Source organism: Canis lupus, chromosome 30 (genome assembly GCF_011100685.1).
Source record: "Canis lupus familiaris isolate Mischka breed German Shepherd chromosome 30, alternate assembly UU_Cfam_GSD_1.0, whole genome shotgun sequence".
NCBI classification, from domain to species: Eukaryota; Metazoa; Chordata; class Mammalia; order Carnivora; family Canidae; genus Canis; species Canis lupus.
Genome location: NC_049251.1, coordinates 12,342,607 through 12,368,186, shown reverse-complemented (window position 1 = coordinate 12,368,186; position 25,580 = coordinate 12,342,607). Strand labels below are relative to the sequence as shown.

Sequence of the window (25,580 nt, the reverse complement as noted above, 5' to 3'; positions counted from 1 at the left end):
AAGGTTAAAATTCACTGCTTCCACTTCCCCTTAAAAATGTGTTTGTGGCTAAGGAACACACACTGAAAACAGTGAGTCAACATCTCTAGCCTCTGAACTCATTTAACGTTGGAAGAGATGAGCCCTGGTCTGGGCTGCTGGTGGCCACAGGCAGGATTGTTCACCACCCTACAGTAGGATCAACATGGAAGGTATAATGTTGGCCCAGGAAAAACAGGTAAGGGAAGACAGGGACATATCCTAGGCCTCTGTAGTCAAGTGGATAATAGTCAAGATGGGGAGGAGCCTCAGTGTGACTGGGCAAGGTGAGTGCAGGGGCATCAAATGGCTTTGCTTTTATGGGAGGTGTGTCCCTGGATCCCCACGTCAATGTCCCAGATTCAGTGTCTCAACAGATGAATTGACTAAACCTGTGTCGAGTGCCTACACCTAGATTCCTGGAGCCAATGAGAGGCTTAGCCCCTTCTAGCTTCCTCTTTTTCTCTTTGGAAAATAAGAATCTGCTTCCTATATATCCTCACATAGTAGATACAGGAAAATCATACACACAAATTATAATTGCCCACTTTAGACACCATCTTTCTCCCAGCTACTAAGGCTCAAAATCATAGAATCATCTTGGAATATGAAGGAAGGGTCGGGACGCCTGGGTGGCTCAGTAGTTGAACATCTGCCTTTGGCCCAGGGCATGATCCCGGAGTTCCGGGATTAAGTCCCACATTGAGCTCCTTGCATGGAGCCTGCTTCTCCTCCCTCTGCCTATGTCTCTGCCTCTGTGTGTGTGTGTCTCTCTCATGAATAAATGAATAAAATCTTAAGAGAGAGAGAGAGAGAAGGAAGGGTCATTCTATAGTTCAATTCTGTGCCCCTTTGTCCACAGTGTTCCTTCCCTACCCTATCTGATGCAGGCAGTCTGGGTCTGAGGACCCAGAAGGAGTCCCAAAGGGCTAGGAAAAAGGGTCCTTGGCTTCATGCAGGATAGAAATCAAACATGAGCCAGCAGAAAGTGAAAGCAGAGTTACTGGAGTTAGAGAGAGAGATGGATAGACCATCCAGGAGACTCTGAAAAGAAAAAGAGCATGAGTTTCATTTTTGCTTGGGGCCTGGGGTTTTTATTGGCAATTGTGGTCTGTTGTTCTCTTAGGCATCCAGGAACTGGTTAAAACAAGGACAGGGTCCAGATGTCCTCCATAAGTCACTTATTTCCTGAAGCCAGAGGTCTTGGCATCAAAGTGTTTGGAGTTCATGGTCTTAGAGAATGTGTGGCAACCTTGCCGGGTCACTGCTTAGACATTATTATGCTGGAAGACTCCAAAGTTACCATTACCTCTTTGTCCATTACAAGGAGGACATACACTATTTGCATTACAAGGCTGTGTAGAGTGGGGTGGGGGTGCAGGCCCTAGTAAGAATAGAAGCTGGAAAAGAGGCAAAGGGGAAAAAAATACAACTTTTTTTTTCATGGGATCCCTTTAGTTTTCCTGTCTCACCTCTAACATTCATAGGCCCTTATGCAAAGCCTATTTCAATCACCTCCAAACAATTTTTTTTTAAATTTTATTTATTTATTCATGACAGAGAGGGAGAGAGGCAGAGACATAGGCAGAGGGAGAAGCAGGCTCCATGCAGGGAGCCCAATGTGGGACTCGATTCCAGGACCCCAGGATCACACCCTGGGCTGAAGGCAGGCACCAAACTGCTGAGCCACCCAGGCATCCCAATCACCTCCAAATAATTATCTCAACACGTCCACCCTTTCTTCCATGGCCAGAAAAACGTGTCCATGCACAGAGTTCCAATAATGCACCTTCTCCCTCCATAACAATTGCCAATCAAATTAGATGTGCATTCTTTTCCTCTTTTTCATGTAAAGCCTTTCATTTTTTTTTTTTTAAGATTTATTTATTCATGATAGACATAGAGAGAGAGAGAGAAAGAGAGGCAGAGACACAGGCAGAGGGAGAAGCAGGCTCCATGCCAGGAGCCTGACGTGGGACTCGATCCCAGGACTCCAGGATCAGGCCCTGGGCCAAAGGCAGGCGCTAAACCACTGAGCCACCCAGGGATCCCCCATGTAAAGCCTTTCATATTGTGGTCTTCCCACCTACATTTCCAGCCTCTACTTTCCCACCCACCCCCCACCCCCAACACACACACACACACACACAGTTATAGCTTCCTGATTCTGAATCTTTACTCATGCCACGCCTTCCACCCAGAAGCCTTTCCCCATAATTTCTGATTAAAACCCTGCCCATCCATGATACTGTGATTTACAAGAAATCTGAATAACCAAAATTTATATGTCTTAGGTGAATTTGATCTTCCTCCACAGTTTCTGGCTCACAGTTCCCAAAACCCTTGGAATTTCCTGAACAAGGGTGAATTAGATGTCTTTTGTTATGTTAATGAGATAGCATTTGGAAAGCCCTTAGATAATCTAGGAAGAGGGGCTGGTTGCCAGGAGAAATGACCAGGTGATTTGAGGGTTTGAAGTTTCAGTCCTACTTCCCACATATGAAAGAGAGGCTGGAGGTTGAATCAACCAATGGCCAATGACTTAATCATGACTGTGTAATGGCTCCTTCATTAAAAAACCCAAAAGGACTGGGTTCAGAGAGCTTCTGGGATGGTGAACACTTGGGGTGTGGAGAGAATGGCACACCTGGAAGCTCCACACCATTTCCCTGTACCTGGCCCTATGTATCTCTTCATCTGGCTGTTGATCCATACCCCTTATTATATCCTTCAATAAACTGGTAAATGGTAACTGTCTCCCTGAGTTCTGTGAGATCCTCTAGCCTATTAATCAAATCTAAGGAGACAGTCATTGGAACCTCCAATCTATAATTGGTCAGAAGCCCAGGTAACAGCCTAGGGCTTACAAATGGTATCTGAAGTAGGGGGTAGAGGGCACTCTTGTATGACTGAGCCCTTAACCAGTAGAATCTGATGCCATCTCAGGATAGATGGTGTCAGAATTGAATTGATTGCTCAGACTCTCTACTGACGTCTGTAAATTGTTTGGTATTGCACATGAGGGAACTCCCCTGTCCCTCCCCTACCCATGTTGGAATTGGGGCTGGGAACCTAAAAAGACCATCCCATAAAGAATCACCATAAATATCTGTTCCTTATCGAGCATTTCACAATGCCTCCCCTCAATTGCATCTCCTTCCCCTAAGTTCAAAGTCATTCACTTGTTACACTTGCCTTTCCTAGAGTACATTTTGCATTGCTTTCATGTTTGTGTCCTATTACCCATCCCCATCCCTAAATCCCAAGCCCTTTGAAATCAGGAATCAAATTCTACTCATCTTTGGGCTCTGCTCCTCCTCTCCAAGTCCTGTTTTCCTAGCATGCACCACAATGCCTCCTATCAATTAGTTGCTCAATAAATGTTTGTTAAGTGTAATTAAATTTTGTGGGTTAGAGAAAAAGAGCCATGGTTGTCTGAATTTTATGGTAACTAGAGCCAAAGTGTGGTAAGAGCCCTCGACTGACATTTGCCTTCCCTCCTGCATGTAATGTGTAATGTGAGTAGCTTTGGTGTCCTCCGAAACTTTCCTCATAATTGTCATTATTTATTTTATGTCCAGCCTTCCACTAGAATATAAGCACCACGAGGGCAGGAATCCTGCTTTACCTGATTCGCCTCTGTATTCCTGGTACATACCTCAGTGCTCAGCATACAGAAGGTGCTCAAAAAAGAGAACTGAATCAAAGTGAACTGAATCTTATATAGTCTGATCTAACCACATGGAATCTAGAAGGAGAAGGGGGGTAGGTAACAGGGTGCAAGCCTTGCATTACATCTTAGTCAGCTGACCCCTGCCAGGAGCGGGGCCCAAAATAAAGAAAGGAGTCACTTAGGTCTTCCTAAGATTCCTTAATAGGAAATGACCCAGGCAGCTGAAGCACAAGTCTTGGGGCCACAACTAGCAGGGGGAAGCATGTAGGATAACATTTCATTAAAGGAACCAGATGGAGACAAGTAATGTTTTGCTGAAGGAAGGTCCACCTTAAGGCCTTTCTATCTTTTCACTTATGCTTAAAAGAGTTTTAAATGAAGGCCTGCAGTCTAGTCATGCAATTCCATAACAATTAATTAAGAGAAGAGCTAATCTTTGCAGGAAGCTGAATAAATCATTACTCATTTAGTAAAATTTAAAGGTCACTAAGAAAGCTCCCCACACCCTCGCCAAAAAAAAAAAAAAAATCAGAAATATATCTTCCGATACTAATTATTCCTGTTTCCCACACATTAATTAGGTGACTTCTCTGAACTGCAGAACAAGATGTCAACCAGTCCTGCTTCACCCTATTACAGATGAACAAATCAACCATCTGTGGCTGCCTTAAATTTCAACATCCTACCATTCCTTTTGGAGAGACCCAAAGGAATGGGGGAGAGACCCAAAGGAATGGGGGAGAGACCCATTCCTTTTGGTTTGGGAGGAATCTTATCCTAAGGAGACCTTTAAAAAATGCCAATGGCCCTGGAAAGGGTTGTGTTATCATTATTTTTGTTGGTCTCTGCAAAGTTTTCTGAATCTAGTTGAGAAGGAAGAGTGTAGAAACAGGAAAGAGAGAAGGTAGATTCCTGGAAATAAGAGAGATATTTGAGAGGACCAGGGGTGGAGGAAAAGAGAACATGAATTGCTAATGACTGCCTTTGTTTCTGCAATTTCACTTATAGCTGGGACAACTAGGAAACTTCTCAGAATCAGTCTGACTAGCTCAGTCAGTTGAGTGTCTTCCTTCAGCTCAGGTCCTGGTCCTGGGATCAAGTTCAGTATCAGGCTCCCTGCTCTGTGGAGAATCTGCTTCTCCCTCTCTCTGCCTGCCACTCCCCCTACTTGTGTTCTCTCTGTCAAATAAATAAATAAAATTAATACCCTCTAGAAAGTAAAGTTTATAGACAAATAGATTAGTGGCAAATAGATATACATACAGGAACATTGATTTAAAATAAAGGTGGGCGCCTGGCTGGCTCAGTTGGTAGAACATGTGACTCTTAATCTCAGGGTAGTGAGTTCGAGGCCCATGGTTGGCATGAAGTTTACTTAAAAAAAAAAAAAAAGAAGAACTTTGAAAAAAATAATAAAGTGGCACTGTGAGCAATGAGGAAAGAACAATATTGTCACCAAAGGATGACAATGGAATGCCCTTATGAAAACAATAAAATTTGACTCCTACTTCATTCTATGTAAAACTCAAATCCAGATAGACTGTAAGCCCAAATGTGAAAGACAAACAAACAGCAACCGAAAAACTGTTAAAAGAGTATAGAGGAGATTCTTGCTATCCAAATCAGGAAAATTTTTCTTAAACAGAACACACACAAAAAAACCAAAATTATAAAAGGGAAGATGGGAATTATACAGTTGACTGTCTTTGAATTAAGAACTTAGAGGCATGAAAAGACACTATACAGAAGTATAAAAACAAACCAAAGTGTGAGAAAACATATATTTGGAACACATTTCAACAAAGGACCCTAACCACAATATAAAAGTAACTCCTACAAATCAGATTTTTTTTTTTTAATGATAGTCACAGAGAGAGAGAGAGAGAGAGAGGCAGAGACACAGGCAGAGGGAGAAGCAGGCTCCATGCACCGGGAGCCCGACGTGGGATTCGATCCTGGGTCTCCAGGACCGCGCCCTGGGCCAAAGGCAGGCGCTAAACCGCTGTGCCACCCAGGGATCCCCAAATCAGATTTTTTAAAAGCAGGTAGCCAGAAGAAAACTGGGCAAGAGATTTGAATAAGCACATCTGAAGAGAGAATATCCAGGCGGCTCCAATAAACACATGAAGTGGTATTCCTCATCAACTTCATTGTTATTGAAGAAATACAAAATAAAACCACAATAAAATACCAATGCACCCACCAAAATAGCTAAATTTTTTAATATCAAGCATTAAAGAGAACGTGGAACAAATAGGAACTTTCCTGTATTGCGGAAGGGAGTGTCAGTTAGAATAACCATCTGTGAAGAGTTTGGCACTATCTACTTAAAACAAATATACACGTTCCTTCTAAGCCAGCAAGTCCACTCCTAGGTGTATACCCAACAGAAATGTGCACACACACATCAAGAAAGCACACACATTTAACAATAATAGCAACATTATTCTTTTTTTTTTTTCATTATTCTTGAGTCCAAATGATAATGACCCAATTTGTCCAACAGCAATAAAATTAAGTATATATTTATACAATGAAATAAAATACAAAAATGAAAAAAGTGAACTATTTCTATGTAAACAATATGGTTGAATCTCAAAAACAATACTGATTTTTTTTTTTTTAAGATTTTATTTATTTATTTGAGAGAGAAAGACAGAGAGCATGAGCAAGGAAGAAGACGAGAAGCAGGCAGAGGGAGAGGGAAAAGCAAGCTCCCTGCTGAACAGGGAGCCCATGAAGAGCTCAATCTCAGGATGCTGGGATCATGACCTGAGCTGAATGCATACAATTAACTGACTGAGCCACTTAGGCGCCCCCACAATATTGATTTTTAAAACACAGAGACAAAGAATACATACCATGGATCCATTTATATAAAATTTAAAAACAGGCAAATCTAATATTAAAAGTCTGGATAGCAGTTATCTTTGGGAGTAGGCAAGGTTGATGATTAAGGGGGACACCAGAGGAAGGCCTCTGTGGGCTGGCACTGTTCTGTTTTTTGAGCTGGCTGGTGATTACATGAATGTTTATGATATCCATTTAGCTAAGCTGTCCACTTAGATTGTGTACACTTTTCTATATGTTTGTCATACTTAACAATAAAAACATTTTTAAGTGAATACCCTTTAACATGGCAATTTTACTTCCAAAAATTTAACAAAAAAATGTAACCTAAAGTTGATGTAAGGTGTAAAAAGATATTCATTGCATTGTTATTAATATGATGAAAAATTGGAAACAATCTAAAGATTCAACAATAGGGTATTGGATAGATAAATGAGACTATATCTCCCTGGTGGATAGACATATCTATTAAAATAACTGCACCAGATCTGTGTGTGTTCATGTTGGAAAGACATCATGTTATATTAAGGAAAGAAAATGGTGTATAGAATAGTATAAGTAATCTAAGTCTAATTGTGGAAATACATGCATAGAACATTACGGTTGAACAATCCAAATGTTTTTTATTTTTAAAGTTTTATTTATTTATTCATAAGAGACACAGAGAGAGGCAGAGATATAGGCAGAGGGAGAAGCAGACTCCCCGCAGGTAACCAGATTCAGGACTCCATCCCAGGATTCCAGGATCATGACCTGAGCCAAAGGCAGACGCTCAACCACTGAGCCACCAGGTGCCCCAACGATCCAAATGTTAATAGTTATCATCTATATATAGAATTTTGGCCACTGCTTACCTAATTTTTCTGCAAACAAGATTACTATGGTTATAAATAACAATAGCTACTATGTATTGAACAGTAGCTTAGTGACAAATATTGAGAAAGATATAAGACATATTTTTCTTATTTAATCTTCACAAAAATAAGTACAATTATCTCCCTTTGGCAACTAAGGAGACTGAAGAAGAAGTTAATACGCAAGATCAAATAGCCTAAAGTGGTCAAAGTCTTTAACCAGGGTCTGTCTGGGTCCCAGCAAACACTCCACTCCACCTCATCACACAGTAAGGTTGTATTAAGAGTAAGGTTCATAGTCAGAGTTTGAACCCAAATCTCTTCATTCTATTTCAAAGCAAGAATTTCTATCAGTTCATGAAGTAGCACACACAAACCAGATACAAAAATAAAACCTTAGACACTAGATGTGATGTAAATAGGGAGTAATAATAACTGCTACCATTTATTAAATGATGGCCATGTGCTAAGTACTTGCAAGTAGCATCTCATTTTAACCTCATTGTCCTGCAGTAGATTGGTTGTATTAATGGCCCCAGTTCTCTCTTCACATTCTTTGCAAAGTAGCTTTGTAGTGTCCTCCCATTCTGCCTTAGGTCTCCATCTTGTGATTTACCTTGCCCAACAAAGTGTTAGCCACCATAAAGCAAACAGAGGCTTGAAAAGTGCTTCTGTGTTTCTGCCTACTGTTCTTGCCTCTGTCATCACCATGAGATCATGCTAAAGCTAGCCGTGGGGCAGATGAAGAACACGTGGGGCACAGCTAGTCACCCCAGTCAACCCAGATGAGGCCATACAAGATTAGCCAATAGCCAGTCAACACCCAGACAAGTGATTGAGCCCAGTCAAAATCAATGGAACTGCCTCAGGAACATCTCTGTGACCTCCAGACACATGAGCAATAAATACTCTAGGCCACTGAGATTTTGTGCTTATTTGTTATACCGCATTATTCTAGCAAAAGACATCAGTTTTATCTAAATGATAAAACTCTTGGGAGGTAAATAGTATTATTATTGTGTCGATTTTACATGGGAAGAAACTGAGGCTCAGAAAAATCAGCTAGTAAGTGGTGAAGCCAGGATTTGAATCCAGGTCTGTCTTAACCCAGAGGAATACATTCCCTCTACAAACACACCCCCAAGTATAATTTTAAATGAAGCTCCAGCAACCTGTGTGGCTTGTGTACACAAGTGCACACAAGTCTTTCTCCGCAGCTGCTCACTCACTAAAAATTTAAAATTTGGAAGCAGTATTTCTGACTAACTTTAATATCTGAGCCCTACTTAGCACTTTTTAAAAAGCTGACTGATCATAGTCTCCTTGTAGTTTAAACCAACAATTCTGTGCATGGGGACTCTCATGTTTGTTTGTTTGTTTGTTTTTTCTCTTTCTCTCCTATACTCTCTCTTCCGTAGGCCACAGGTATTTAATTTCTCACAGATGCCTTCCGTGCTGACATGTATCCCAATATTAATTTGTGTGCTTCAAAGATTTATCCTAAAAATGCTGATGACACCAATAGAAGATGTAAAATCTGACCTTCACTTACACAATGATTGGCATTGACTATAATTCCTTATGAGATTTCACATAATCAACATGCTGATGTGTGCAGCTAGAGTACATAATCAGTTGTTCCGTATCAAAAATCACCTTGCAGTTGGGGAAAGGAAACAAATTTTCATATTATATGGTCAGGAGAAACAGATATCAGATATGCAGCCAACTTCTGGGGTGCCTGGGTGTCTCAGTCAGTTGAGTATCCAAGTCGATTTTGGCTCAGGTCATGATCTCAGGGTCATGGGATCAAGACCCAAGTCTGGCTCTGTGTTCAGTGCAAAGCATCTTTTCCTCTCCCTCTGCGTCTCCACCTACTCTCTCTCTCAAACAAATGAATGAATGAATTAAATAAATAAATAAATAAATAAATAAATAAATAATTTTTTTAAAAAAAGATATACAGCCAATTTTCAATAGTCCATGTTAAGGATATAAATAGATAAATGATATATCCACCCAAAGTTTTGCTTTCTCACCAGAAATCCCAAATTTATAGTGATGAAACCACAGAGGGCTCGCAGATAGTTTGAGGCCAGGTGCCATGAGGTTCCATGCTATGCTTTCTCCCCTCCCGAGGAAAGCATATGTGGACACATAACAGGTGGGGTATCTGGAGATGTGACCTCCAGTCCCAACTCTACCTGAGACTGATGGGTTTGGCAGACACCTTTGCTTCCCAGATCACTCTCCACTCTCTCCTAACCTACCTGGTGCCAGGAGGTTGTATGGACTACCTTGCCCCTGGCTTCCAGCTGGGATTTCTGGAGAGGGAGCTCTGGCAACAAATCAGTGGGATGGAGGAGAGGGAAACAGAACCATTTGTTCCCCTGGCTTTCCACCTGTGGTGTCACAGTGGGGTGGCTGTCCCCCTCCACAAAGGTCTCAGCTCTTTTCAAGTGGCCCCTCCACACATCCCTCCCTATCTCAGGGTTCTGCTAATCACTTCATGCATTCAGACCTAGAAGGAGTAATAGCCTCACTGCTTACAGTTCTAGAATCTGCCTTACCTCTTATCATGTTTCCCTACACCAGTGCAAACCTTTGTGGGTAATCTCTGCATTAAACCTACCTTGAATCTTTCTGCTTTGAGTGAGCTGGGACTGATCCACTCTGTGACCCTAGGGACATCCTCTCTCACTGGTGTCATCTTCCCAATCTACAGAATGAAGAAAATCTCCCCTATTACGGAGGGTGGGCAGATTTTCTTTTTTAAGATCTTAACACCAACACCCCTGAAAGGGTTAAGTACTATAGAACATAAAGATATTATTACATCAAGTCAGTTTTTTTTTTCAACAACAGTGAGGGATGTGATTTATTGATAAATTGGTTACTAATGAAGATGAGTTTTTACACTATTTCCTTTATAATTAGCTAGTTCACAGAATGAAGAAAACAAAAAACAAAAGCGACACCCCAATCTTTAACGCCTGAACAGAACATTTCCCTTTCACTTACCTGAAAATATAAAAATATAAATGACCATGTATGGAGCTGTACCATTAAATTTACTTAGTGGTTCTGGTTTTTTACTGAGAATTTTACTTATTTACTTTGAAAAAAATTAGAAAATTGTCATTTTGAAATCAGAACCATTAACATATTGGAGGCAACAAACTAAAAAAAAAAAAAACAAATGGCTAAAAATAACTCTGTTGTAAAAGTACAATTTACAATATCACATATTTCAGAAAAGTAAACAAAACCACTAAATGTCTTTCCTTCTAGATGACTATTTTCTCTCCAGAAAGAAAAAGCAATGAATGAAATTAAAATCAAACATATCTTAAAGCCTTACTGGGTTGACAGAAAACAATCGTATGTCAGAAACAGGAGGGGAGATGAAAGTGTGTAAAGAATCTGACTAAACATAGGGTCTGACGCAGAGAAAATGAGGGAGGAGAAGAACAGAAATCGGACTGCCCTTCAATGACAAGCCATGGTAGGATCAGTTCTGATTGTGACTGATGTCCTACCCACCTTCTTGGCTTTTGCTCCTTTTATCATCTCCCACTTAGAGCCCACTCAGGAAAGTCTATGTTTTGTTGAAAATTAAGGTATGTTAAACTTGCTGACATAAAAGATGAATATATTTGATGCAAAAGAATCTGGATAAACTTCGCTGGGATCAATACTTATTGACATGGGCTGGCTCAGTGGTTGACCATCTGCCTTTGGTTCAGGTCATGATCCTGGGGTCCTGGGATGGAGTCCTGCATCAGGCTCTGCACAGAGAGTCTGCTTCTCCCTCTGCCTATGTCTCTGCCTCTGTGTGTGTGTGTCTCTCATGAGTAAATAAACAAAATCTTTAAAAAAATAAAACTTATTGACACTATAGCCCATAGATTCCCCCTGGCTCTCTCACCTAACCTAAGGGCCTGGTATGTGTCCCTATGATTGTGGCCAATTTGGCCTTTCACATTATGTTAACAGACACTGTAAATTTTTACTAACATTTGTTTATTCATTCAGCCTCATTTTTTAGATAACCACTGTGTGATAGGAATTCTCCTAGGCAGTGGTGAACAAGAAAAACAAGGTTTCTTTTCTCTTAGAGTTTATATTCTAGTGCCATAGTCCAATGGGATATGTATAATCTTTAAAAAAAAAAAAAAAGTCTTAAAGAGGTAAAAGCACAAATACTGATTTACAGTATCCTCTACATATATATGCAAACATAAAAGACTAATGATTATTCAAAAACGGAATTTCAGATCACTAAATCAGACCCCAAACGCCTCATACTTCCCCACCCCACTCTACTCCCCACACAGAGAAATTACAAATGAGTAAACAGACTGGGCGATCTTTGATAAATATCACAACCTCTCTGATCCTTAATAAATGGCAGAACCAGCACTAGATTCCAGGCCTCCTGAATCCCACCATGCTTCATCCCTGAGAGCTGATTTCTCTTGGTGTTTCCCTGCTCTGGTCACCCTGTGGCAGGTGGGAGATCATCTTCTCATCTTAGGAAGGCATCTCTTGTCCTGGTCAGAGCCTTCCCACCTGTTGTTTGCCCAAGCAGGCTATCTCCCTCTCTTCCTCAAGGTTCTCCAGGGAAGCTTCTCAGGACTTCCAGACCAAGCCGATCAGGGCCTGCCCCACCCGCACCAATACCCATCAGGCACATCTGCAGTAACTCACCCTCCCCCATCAGCATTGCTTCTCTTTCACAATTCCTAGCGTCTGACCGTCCTGCCCCACTAGACGTCTCTAAGGTCCGTGCGCCCGTCTCCCCCCTGTGCCCAGCAGATGGCAGGCCTGCTGAAAGGATCTATGAAGAAATGAAACTCTTATTTAATTTATAAAGGAAAACAGTGAGAAGATTGGAATGTGTTCACAGAATTTTACATGAAAGAAAACTCAAGAATGAGGCACTTCTACACCTCACTGTTTTCAGCAAAAAAATAAATTTGATTATGTTTCTGAATAAAAGAAAAAAGAAGGCTACTCCCTCCCTGGGCTCTTGTCCTGTGAGGAGCCAGGTCCTCCTTCCTGCTCTTTTCCTCCCCCTCCCTCAGAGCAGCAGGCCTGACACCACTTCCTCCTCTCAGGCCAACAGTGATTAACACACAACAGTCCCCTTCCTCCCCTTCATCCACAGCAGCACAGAAAATGTGTCTCCCAGCCTAGGAATTTCCTCATCAAATCTAAATGGGAGGAGACCAGAGGATTCAGAGGGAGGGAGCCTCTCCCCTCCAAGGCCATGGACCACACAGTCCTCAGGGTGGAGGAAAGATTACGGAGAAGCACAGATGGCATGCTGGCAGTTGGATGAATTAATGTGATTGCATCCCAGTAACGTTTCAAGTGAGATATTCATGTAATTCATGCAAATTCAGAAATAATTGAGGCTCGTGTTTCTAGGATAAAGTCGTGGCATTTTGCTTTCACCTGAACTACCCCCAAAAAGGGTCATTTTTATTATTCTGTATTCAATTATTCATAACCACACGCTCATGGATTTTAGAACCATAAAAGGTCAGCCCTCTTTGATTCTGCAATTGTTTGCCTCTGAAGTCGGAAGCGGTGCATGAATATGCACGCGCACACAATCCTGACACTTCCCTCACTGTTCATTAACAGCGTGTTCACTGTATATTTCAAAGTCAAACAAATAATACCTGTCATGAACATGAATTTTTAATATCTCCTATATTTCATTTTAAATGAAATGTCAAAATGATGGAAAATATTTCCACGCAAGTTTGGAAAGGGCAGCGTCGCCCCAGCGCTGCCTTGTGAAATCCAGCACTGGTTCGAAAGCATCATTGAAGCAGGTCCACTACCACTGGAATCAGATTGTTTTCTTGGTATTTTACTGCCTTTGTCATTCCCGGGAAATGTCAACGTGAAATCTGTTTGCCGAGTCAATATGCTTTGGGGGCTGATGGGACCCACTATCCTCTTTTCATCTGAAAACGGACGCCGTTGGTTCACAGCCTGTTCAATTCCCTGCTTTTTGGCTCAAACTGCATTTTATTTGTGCGTGGCGTTCCGCTTGGCATATGTGCCATTTGTCCCTCCTCGTTCTTTGAACACTATTGCTTATGCTTGATGGCAGGGAAATTAAACAGCTCTGACCTCCCTTTCTCTCCAACCCTCCATCAGAATTTCTTAATTTCAAGCTCCCATCTCCTCTTCCAGAAATAGCCTATTTTTTTCCCTAGAAATCGTTCCCTGGAGATTAGCACAAGTCAAGGGCAGAATGCAGCTGAGATGGGGTAAGAGAATGAGGCTCGTGGTGGCAAGAAATGACCAGTTAAGTCTATAATAAAGTGTCTCAACCTCAGCACTACTGATATTTGGGGCCAAATAATTCCTAGCCGTGAGGCAATCCTGTGTATTAGAGGATGTTTAGCAGCATTGCTGGCCTCTACCCACTAAATGCCAGTAGCACACGCCCTCTTTCAGTTGTGACAGCCAAAAATGTCTCTGGACATGCCAAAAGCACCTGGGGGTGGGCTTGGAGGTGGGGATGCGAACTCCCCACCCCCACTGTAAACCACTGATCTACAAATACAACCACAAATGATTGTTTTCTCCTCTCAGCATTAAAGACAGCAGGTGGCCCAGGAGCTACAGCAAACTGCACCAGTACTAAAATGTGTAGCCTCTCTGATACCCTGGAAAGCAGAGGTTTTCTGTTCTCCACCACTTGGAGATTTGGCCAGGTAGATGTGGGCTGAGACTATGGTTGTGATCCCCGCTCCCCTCCCCCCCCCCCTTTTGGCCAAAAGCAATTTTCTGATCTCCTACCTAGTAACATGTATCCTATTATATAAGAGGCTATTATTTTAACCTATTTGTGTGGCCTTACCCTCCCACTGCTCCAATCTCTAAAGAAGGCTGAGGCCTGTCCATTGTCAGGCTCTTCTACCTGAGTCCTAGGGAAGGGTAGGGTGGGGTACGGCAAGAACAAAGAAATTGGGGATAATGACTTGTATCCTTTTAGTGGTCTTCAAGACATACAAGCAAAGGACCTAAGCTAGCCTCTTAGTTGTGTGAAGGAAGAAAGCTGGGCTGTTTCTTCCTCAGAACCTCCAGAAGGAATCAGCCCTGCAACAATTGGATTTCTGACTTCTGCCTTTCTCAACTGTGATGCCCTCCTCAACTGTGAGAGAACACATTTCCACTGTTTTAAGCTATTTAGTCTATGGAAATGAGAATGGAAGTCCTAAGAAACTAATACAGCCCTTTTGTGTCTGGGGGACATGAACTTTAATGTTCAATTTGGGAGCATTGGAGCATGTTGGGCCAGACTATCCCTAGCCTCACAGTGTGTGCTGGAGGTAGCCACTAACAAACCCTACACCTTCTATAATCAGGTTCAGGCATGAATGAAGAGGCTTGCTCTGTCAACCAAGTGAGAATCACAATTGAACAACCCAATTAAACGGCTGTCTAAGGATGCTACAGGTTTTAGTGCAAACCTGGGCTTGGAGGAAGTGTTTCCCTTTCCACTCTCTAACTTCAGGATTACCAGCATGTGAGAGTCCTCCCCTAAGTGCACCAGACCAAGGGGTCCATAGGGAGACACCACAGGCCCTGTAGGAGAGTTCGACTGTGAGCAGAATCCCAACTGTATTCTGCTGCACACTCCCCCATGACCAGGCACCTTTAGGAATGCTGGGACAGATATGTAAGAGCATGTGTGCATATTCTTCCCCACATAGCTCCACCACTATGAGTAGCTATGAGATTTTTCTGTGCCCTAATAACATGGCTTCACACAGAAAGGGTGAAATAAGATTTATTCTGCATGAGAAGTCAGTAAGAATGGTAGAAAGAGGTAAACGTTTACTTAGTGACTAGTCTTTGCAGGGAACTTCATATATGAGCCAGCATAGTACCTATAAAATAATAGGAGGTCTGAAGTGATCGAACCATATAAAGGAGAAATATCGACAGGCCAGGGCTGGAAGGGAGGACTGGGAGGCACAGCAGCAGAAGCCACAGAAATTGTACACAGAGGAAAGAGAAGCAGAGTACAGACAGCAGGATAATGAAGTAAATGGTAAAAGAAAATGGTGATGAAAAAAAAGGCAAGAGACCCAAAGAATCCTATGTCAACAAAGCTGCAAAAGAATTGGCCCAAGTTCACTTGGATGCCTGGGTGGCTCAGCGGTTGAGTATCTGCCTTCAGCTCAGAGCATGACCCTGAGTCTCACATTGGGCTCCCTGCAGGGAGCCTGCTTCTCCCTCTGCCTCTGTCTCTGCCTCTCTCTGTGTCTCTCATGAATACATGTATAAAATCTTTAAAAAAAAATGAAAATTTGTATGATTAAATGTTCATCAACAAGGAAAATTGTAATCTTCCACTCTTCTAAAAACAAAAGTCTCCTTCTTGATTTCATTATTTAAACAACAGATCTACTGGGAGGCAGTCAGCTGCCACCCATCAGGATAGCCCATGGGGACAGGTGGCATTTAGTGGAACAGCAAGACACAGGCAATGACTGGCTACATGGTCTCAGAGAACAGAAGACAGAACTGTGTCCACATTCCTGATCTTTTCCTGATCTTATCCTAAAGATTTCTCTTATAAATACCCCTACCCGATACTGTATTTTGGCGATATTTTTGATCATCAAACAAACTACACCTGCTGGTTCATGAATGACTTTGTTTCCCCCGCTTTTCTATTAATTATTCATATGCCGTAGAAGCATACATAGCTTCTGATCAGTTTGCATATTCACCATTCCCACACTCAAGCAATAGAATCCTAAGCAAAAGCAAAGAAGCATGTGTTCTTGCCAGCCCATACAGCCCTTTCAGAGAGCAATGCATAATTTCTGTCTGACTTTCAGAGATTTAAAAAAAAAAAATGTTCATAGAGTCCCAGCACAATAGCATCGATCTCAAGGTCAAAAGATCCTAGGCTGGAAACCACTGATTAACTATGATTTTGTCTAGAAGCTGTTTGACCCCTGGTAAACCTATAGAGGGATTCCCTCCAATCCCTAGTTTCTACGGCTTTTTCCTTCTCTGTCATCTCTCTGCCAACCCTCCTACAGATATCAAATATCTCCCCATCATGTCAGAATTCTGTCCATTCATTCTTTTCCCTGTTTGATAACACTATTACATAGGTCACACAATACTATAGAATAAAACAAGAGATACTCAAATTCTTCAAACTGGTAGGATTATTTTCTATATCATAAACCTATTTTTTCATGGTAATAATTATAGACAGTGCCTCAGTATTCAGGTACGGGGAATGTCACATTTGTTTTTCTCAAGGTTAGTCCAGCATTACCTTTCAGAGCTCCTCATTCTCCTTTGGTTGGTTTAAGGCCCCCAGGAACTTACATAGCTCAGAAAGCAAGCCCCTTCCATTTTCCTCTGGGCCAAGAAGGACCCCCGCATCTGTTCTGGCTGCCTTCTCTGCCCTTGCCCTTGTCTGCCTCTTGGTGGTGCTGTCGAGCCTTCTTCAGACACCGGGGTCCTTGCAGCTTTGCTCAAGCAGAGGCCAGCTCTATTTCCTCCACAAGAAGCAATCTGGGCTTTAAACGCCACCACAATCAGTTATCAACCCATTGGGAGCCCACGCAGTCATCCTCTAAGATCCTACTACCTCCGAAGTGATTGCCAGCATGAACTCAGCATCCACCCATCCATCCATCTTTATAGGCCTTACTCCTCTTCTCCCAGGGGAGCCTCTTCATCCCCCCAGAAACCAAAGTGTTCTGCCATTACCTTATTAAGAGTGTAGAAACACAGAGGCCTGTTAACTCCTGTGAGGGTCAAGGGATGAAGAGGGGATGAGAGGTTGGTGAGCAAGGAAGGATCTCCCTCCACTTCTTCCTAATGAAGGAACCACAACAGGGCTTCATGCTATAGCACTGAAAAAGCAAAACTGAAGTTGTTTTCAGCAGGACACACACACACACACACACACACACACACAATGGCTATGGACAGGCTACTGCCCCAGCTTTACAGTTTCAAATGAAATTGTTAATATTTTCCAATTACAAATATATATTCACTGTAGGGATTTAGAAAATAAAATAATTAAAATAGCTTTATGTAACTCTGGATTCAGTAAGATAAGGAAGCATAGATTAGTATAAAGAAGATCAAAATGGCATTTTCCATTGAGGCCATGCTAAGGAAATTGCCACCAGACAGCAACATGACCACTAAGATTCCTGTAGAGGTTTATAGTCCCTCATCCACAAATCTGATTTCCAAAACCAGAATCTTTTCTGCAATTCATTTGGCATCAAAATCTGACCTAACATGGAACTATTTATAGTCTTTGTTTATCTTACTTAGTGTGAATATTCATATTTTGCTACAGAAATATTGGTGTTTTGATATTATTAGGTGCTTTCCCAAATGAGACTGAAAGTATTCCATTATATATTATATTTCCAAAATTCAAACCAATTCTGAATTCTGAAATCTATCTGTCCCAAGCTTTGTGAAAAGAGACCATAAATCTACAATATCCCAGTCTTTGAGGAACAACCTCTGCCGTGAGGAATTGGGACTAAAACACCCATTTCTTCAAGATCTTAAGTAAGATATTGTTTTAACACTGGGTCATCTCAAAAGAGCCAAAATTTACAACATTAAAATGCAAGCCTTTTTCACCAAGATTTGTACACTATAAACATTCTTCTCTCCTCTCTAAGCTCCTCTTCCCTATGGGGAGTCTTGGGGTGAGATTCAGGGACAGGAGGAGGGTGGAGGCTTGAAAGTCAGGGATGGACTGAGGGTTAAAGATATCATTTCACTTTTTTAAGTTCAATAGCTATTTTTTTATGGTCACAAATAGATATGAATATCACTACAGCAACCAAATGGCTATATCAAAATGTCATGAACCCCATGAAAGAAAGAAAGAAATCTTTATAGCTACTAAAGGAGAAATTGTAGCTGCTCCCAGGAGGTCTAAGACCTCAGAGAGATAAATGGCACCCAGGAGTCTGGCCAATGAAATACTGTAAGCCCATAGGTCAGACTGGAAAGCCACAGGCCTGCTTTGTTTAGATGGCACAGCATTGATCTTCACAGGTTTTATTTTGTTTTGTTTAATGTGAGTAGCTTGCCACCATTAAAATTTGGAAGCTTTCATGTAAATACCTTTTTATCTGTCTTCTTTTGAGAAATCTAAAGACCTGGCAATATTGGGCCCACATTCAGGCATGGCAAAAATCATCTTGAGCTAAAGACAAGCCATTGCCCCATTTTAAGCAGACATGATCTCCCCATTCCAGCACAGTCCCCATACTCTGGGAGCTCCATGTAGTCCCTGCCAGCATTTGGAAGTGAGACACAGGCTTTGGCCACCACCTCTGGGGTGCCTGCCAGGAATTCTGAGATGTACCAGTGTGTACCATGCTGGGGTTACACATGACCATAGATAAGCTAGGGACAAATTAGTCTTTCTCTGCAGGGGAAACTTGCAGTCTTGCTCCAAAGCACATGTTTGAGCAAGAATGACTTATAAAGTGACCCAGGGAAATCACAAAGGGAAGTACTGAGCAGAACTGGGAAGTCAATGAGGGGTTTTGCATGAGTAAAATAGCAGTATTGGGCAGCAGTTGATACAGGTACTCTTAGCTGAAATAAACCTTAGGGGACTTCTAATATAAATATTTTCACTCATTAGAAGCCTGTTGCTCTTCTTCCAGCCAGACACAAACATCCCTAATGTTTATAGTATACCTACTAAGTACAGGTGTTTGACATATACTCATTTACTGTTTACAACATCCCTGGGAGGCAGATATTATGATGTCCATTTTTGAAACAAAGAAATGAAGGAAAAAAGAAATTACCATCTAGGGATTGTAAATAACTTTACTCAAGTACACCAGCTTCTAACTATTATAACTGAGATTCAAACTTAGGTTTTTGTGACCCCCAAATAATTCACTTCTCATTATACCACTAGACTAAAAGCAAATGTTTTTATCTTTACCCACCAAGAAAGTTATCCTCAAATAATTGAGACGCTTTCATTGTTTCCTCTCTCCCCTGAATAAAAATTACTCTCAGTACCAGACATACCAGGCCATTTTAAGTCATCATTTTAAGTCATTTTGGAGTCTTAACAGAAACCGCAAGATTTTTCACCCAAATGAAAGGAGGGAAGAAGGGCCCCTCCTGGTGTCACTGAAGTCACATTAGCCTTTATTAACCATACTTCGGTTTTCGCCAAGCTTGCAAATATGATCTGGGAGGCATGCTCGGGGCCCATGTGTAAGTTTTCTCTATTAAGATTTGATCAGGGAAGTCACAACCTCCTGGCAAGGAGACAGTTTGGAGAAGGATAAAGCATTGATTGTCCAAGCCGTGCAAAAGTCTCTGGCACCCAGGTCCCTACTACATGATCTCAGAAAACCCGATTATTTTATTTTATTTTATTTTTATTAGTTTTTTTTTAGAAAACCCAATTATTAATGAGTATATGAACATCATTTTGTTTTGATTAGATTTCACTTTAATTTAGATTTTGTTAAAGCCACAAGAGAGTACAGAAACAGTCTCGTGAAATAAACGAGACAGTCGCAGTTTTATTTTTCATGTTTGCAAGCCAGGATTGTTGGCAAATCTTATCAGTCAGGCGGCAAATTACCAGGAACTGCATTAAAAATGTGTATAGTCATTTTCATTTTTGAAAGATTCAAGACTATAAATAATTAAATGCATTAGACATCTGTTATTTATGAACTGAAATGACAGTTTTAATTTAGTTCTTCATTTAGCTGAACCTGACGTATTGTGACTCTAAAGGAAAACACAGGAAATATCTAAAAATGACATCTTTCTGAGTCCACAGTGACCATAGGTGCAGATCAAAGCCTGGTTATTTTCACTTCCCTTCAAGACCTGTCAAGACACAATCTTCATTCGTGACCTTGTGTTGTCTGTCCTCGGAAATTCTGATTGGCTGACAGACCAGCCCTGCACCTGCTAGCTTCACAATGTAAATCAGGCAGCTCAGTAGGAGCTGGGAACGGGCTCCCAGTTAATTATATATGGGGAACTAAGTCACTGGATCAGATCTACAGTCCACTTCAGGGAAATGCCAAAGAATTCAAACCACCTGCCTTTCCCTCTCCCTATGCTAGAGATGTTATTTGGGTTTCCCAAAGATGTGCACAACTCATGGATTATGGAAAGGAGGAGGCAAGAAACAGATGCAGGAGTCGTGATTTGGAAGCCAAGGGACAATATGTTAATAATTAAGATGCACTGCAGTCACTAACTATAGTCAGAAAACGATGGACTCGTTTTTGGAAGTGGAGGCTCCCTACTTATACAGCCCCACACCCTCACACACATCAGCCATGTGCCCGGTGACAAGATACCCTTGGATTCCTGGCTCAGAGGAAGCACAATTTTCTGTAGCTTGGAGCCTTCCAGAACTGTGGTGAATCCTGAAGTGACCCTGGCCTCCAGTGATGGGGAATCACAGCACCCCAGCCTATGCCAGAGCCTCTGGAAGTGTGACAGGTCACATTATCCATACTCAGCCAGATAAAGAAGTGTGCCGTTTGATTGAGCACATTAAGCATTGGCCACAGGCTACAGTTTGGAAATTACCGAATATTTAATAGTAGCTCACTGATTCCCATCCATAGATGGATTGACTGATTTGCAGCTTGTCAATTTCAAACGATTTGCCTTGTGAATTTTTATCTACGTGTTTGTGTATCATGTGTGTAATGCTTAAAGCACTAGGACTCCTGATTGGAAAAGACTAGCACACAATTAGGTGAATTCCAAGTGCCCAGAATTGCTTAACAGACTAACATGGATGTATGGTTTCGGGATCATTTGCAAACCACGTTCTTTTTGGGGAACAGTGGTTAAAGTGTTGTTTGATCCAATATACAAAATATAAATCAGGGAGCAAACCAATGCTTTTTAGCTGATAAAATACATGCAGGTAACAACTCTCCTGCCTCCCCAGTCCTGAAAGTTTTCAAACTCCCAGTTGGGACCACTTTGCCCTTCCTCGGGCTATAAGGCTGACCCTGAAGTCAGAGAAATGGAAGGACCACTGGGGCTCAGGGACTCACATCTGAGGAGCCTGGGGGTGTCCTTGCCCTAACCTTATAGCCAGATCCAGTGCCAGGACTTCTTCTTGCCTTGCTTCTTACAGTAAAACTTGCCTTACATACCATTGTCCATATTGTCCCCAGGACTCCTGAGTCCTCACCTTCCTTGCCTCTAGGTCCTCTGGGAGCTGGAATCAGCCTTGCTTGTTCCCCAGAAACTAGCATCTTATCCTTTAAACCTACTGCCAGTAATGAGGTCAGACTCTGTCATGCACAGTCCTGGATACCTGCCTGGACCCTCCCGAGGCTCCCTAGGCCACCAGCCAGGACAGCTACCCCGTCGTCTCTGCTGAAACCCCCCAGGGTCTGTTTCGACTTCTTTCCTCCTTACCCTCTCCACCCAGCTGGGTCACCCAGTCCAGTGCTGGTCCATTCTCACAATGCCTTCTCAGATGTGGTAACTAGGCATTTAGCTTTTCCCTCTGCTCCATCCAACAAGCCTGATTGACAGCTTTTCAGGGATTTCTGACTTCCCCAGCTGCTAATCCTGCTCCTCACCCAGCTCTGTATTTCCCTGCTCAAATTAATCTAGGCAGGAGCTGATTTGGCTTGTAATGTGAGGTTAATTACAGAAGTGATAACATTTCTAAATAAAAATGAGCAACTTGATTTTAAAAATCCAAATTAAAATAAAACCAGAAGGAAATCATGTTGGGTTACAAAAAACAACCTCTGTTCCCCGCTCTTGTGAGCACTTCTGCCAGGGGCAGCTTGTCCTTTTCAGCAGGGCCAGCTTCATGGACATACATCCTGAGCAGTCACTCAGGGTCCTGCCCACAGGAGGATCTTGTGCTTGGTTTAATGTTCTGCTGCTCTTGCCTAGAAATCCTCATCTTTGAACTGTTTTTTTTAAGTGAAGCCCCATGGGACAGTGGAGCATGCACGTGTGCAGAGGTAATGTGCGTGATCTACATAGTCTGTCATTTCCTTGCCACTCTGTCAGCATAGAGCATTCTTGATGCCCCATGAACGTGGAATTTGCATGGACCCATGATGCATCAGTGAGACTCCAAGTGACTACAAGGTACATATTATGTCTACAACAGAGTTTGGGGGGGGGCACTGATAGCCCCCAGAAGCCATAATTTTCATTCAAACCAGAATTTGCTTTGAACAGAGAAGCAGAGAAGAAGCCAATGGTCTTCCTAAGAAAGTGGAATGACCAAGGAACCCTGTCATACCCTTTCTTACTTGTGTTACTTGTGTTCCTTGGAAGTTACCAGTAACTTCCAATCACTCCCACTGAAAATGATGACATAAAAGAAAAAGGAAAAGATAGTACAACCCACAGTTCTCTTCTTCTTACTCCTTCCTTACAACTTAGCAAGAAAGAGGTCGAGTGTGTTGGTAAAATGTGTACATATCACAAAGTGAATGAAAACAGTTGAGTTAGTTTAGTGTAGTGTTTCCACTGTTCTGGTCAGAACAAAATACATATGCATGTATTTTGCATGAAATACAAATTGTGTAACTTTGGTGGTTCTACATAGGAGTTGAATGCTCTTATATTTGCATTTAAAACTGGCATCACGGGATGCTTGGGTGCCTCAAAGATTGAGCATCTGCCTTCAGCTCAGAGCATGATCCGGGATCCTGGGATCAAATTCCAGATTGGGTTCCCCACAGGGAGCCTTCTTCTCTCTCTGCCTGTGTCTCTGCCTCCGTGTGTCTCTCATGAATAAATAAATAAAATCTTTAAAATCAATCAATCAATCAATCTGGCCTTGCAACTGGGTGATGGGCATTAAGGAGGGCCCATAACCTGATGAGCACTGGGTGTTATATTAATATATTGGCAAATTGAATTTAAATTTTAAAAAATAAATAAATAAAACTGGCATTGTGTAATATGAAGTTGAGTAAAATCTGTGCTAATAATCTCAAATTTCAATTTGACTCAACTTAAAAAGATGGTAAATAGCAAATAAAATCATCACAAAATATTTCAAAAATAAAAAATAAATCACTATGACAAATTGTGGGAGAGACCATCAGAGAAAAGAAAAAGCTTTCTGTTTTGGTACTTTGAACATCACTCTTCCCTGATTTTTGAACAAGGAGCTTCACATTTTCATTCTGCCCCGGGGCCCACTAATTATATGGTTAGAAGCAGGCTAAATGGGCAGGCAGGGAGGGTCTTCCTCATGCAGCTTAGATGGGTGGGAGGGCAGTGCAGAGGCCCCCACTGCTCCCAGCCTGTAGGTTCATCTCTGTGTTTGCATCTTCGTTCTGGGACCCCAGTGCTGTGGCTCTTCTGCCCCAGTGTTGAGTTCCACTCTTCACCTGATGGACTAACCTTGAGTTCTATATAGCTGACTCTGCCGTGGCACAATTTTGACCACTGTGTCCAGGCCACCAATACCCGAGGCCTGAGCCCCATCCATCTCCCCACCTCTACCCACCAGGACATTCCTGCTCACCCACTTCACACTGCTTTCCACATCCTTCACCTTACCAACCTCCCTCTGTAGCTCTGCCTCCCCAGCAGTCCTATCTTTTCACCAGGTACCCCTATCCAAGCAGCAGGACCAGTTCTTGGCCACAAGAAGCCCCATTACTGGTTCAACTCCCCTCTTAGGTTTCCTGTCACTAGGGACATACCCTTTGGGTTGCCTGGTTCTCTATCAAACTGCTAACCTCCGTAGATGATCCATGTAGGGGTCAGAGGAACAGTGCTGGCTAGGGCCAGTTAGCATCACAGAAGGAGGGGAGCCCCACACCAGCCCCATAGCTCCCATAAATGTTACTTGGTTGTCTCTGACATCCAATCAGTCAAGACAGCTTACATCAGAGGTTCGCCACCTTCATTCATTAGAACCACCTGAGGAGATTTTAATAAAAACTGATGCTGGGCTCCCATCTCAAGTTCTAGCTGAATTGGTCTGGGCCCAGGCTCAACACTGGTATTTTTCAACATCGTCCTCAAAGGACTCAGACAATACAGAGATCCAGCCATAAAATAAATCGCTGAACTGAGCTTAAAGAGCAGAGCTAAGAATGGAAGACAGGACCACCTGGTTACCTCAAGATAACTGCCTGTTTTTACCTCTCAAGTGGCATTGGGTGAACCGCCTATGTCACTAAACATCACTTTTTTCTTGTGAAAAACAGAAATGATTTTATATATCCCTGCTATTGATGCTATAAAATAGGATTAGAGCAATAATACATTCCTCACGTGAGCCTAGTAATTTACAATTTATCATTCTTTCATAGTCATCAGACCCTAAGATAATCGGGGCACACTCGGGAGGTGATGCTATGGACTGCATGTGTGTGTCTCCCTCCAAAATTCACACAGTGAAATGTAATCCCCAATGAGATGGTATTTGGAAGTGGGACCTTTGGGAGGCAATCAGGTCATGAGAGCTCCACCCTTACAAAAAAGACTCCAGAGGGATTTCTTGCCCCTTCTGCATTGTGAGGTTATAGCATCTCCAAAACAGGAATTAGGCCTCACCAGACACCAAATCTGCCAGTGCCTTGATCTTAGACTTCCTACCCAATTTATGGCCACGCAGTCTATGGTATTCTGTTACGGCAGCCTGAACAAATTAGGACAGGTAGGGACATGGGAAGCATGTTAACAAGCTCAGACCCCCCAATTAGTGTCGTGAAGACACACAGGCTGGTATATTTTACTCCATCTCTGAAAACTTCAGTGTGACAAATACTTTGATAAATCATTAGTAAGACACAAATCCAAACTTATCAGCAACATTCTCAATTATTCCTGTTACCTATTTTTTAATTTAGCCACTTATTTATGCATAAATGTTTCTATCAACACTTAATGATCCCTTAAGTGGGTGAATGACCTGATCCTATTCTTTAATTTAAAATAATAGCTCAGTCAAGAACTTTAAGGAGACTGGTTTTGAAAGTGTAAAGCCTTCTACTTTGTCACCAGGTTCTCACTGTTTTTCTTTTTCTGTTTCCCTCTTCCTCTCTCTCCTACCTTTCTCTGGCTTCGGCTTCCTTCCCCTCCACTTTCATCTTCCCTGAGAGATTCACATTAGAAGAGACTTTTCT

At 42.1% G+C, this 25,580-nt stretch overlaps 1 long non-coding RNA gene across 9 annotated transcripts in view; it reads right to left on the bottom strand.

Moving 5' to 3' along the window:
- LOC102152285 overlaps positions 1 to 25,580 on the bottom strand; it is a 176,332-nt gene that overhangs the window by 120,665 nt on the left and 30,087 nt on the right. The window contains exon 1 of one of the 9 annotated variants that reach the window (XR_005381606.1): positions 16,727 to 16,850. The exons of the other annotated variants lie outside the window; for them this stretch is intronic. This is a non-coding gene — a long non-coding RNA (uncharacterized LOC102152285). Of the gene's footprint in view, positions 1 to 16,726; positions 16,851 to 25,580 lie in introns of those variants that run through there. 9 annotated transcript variants of the gene reach the window in all.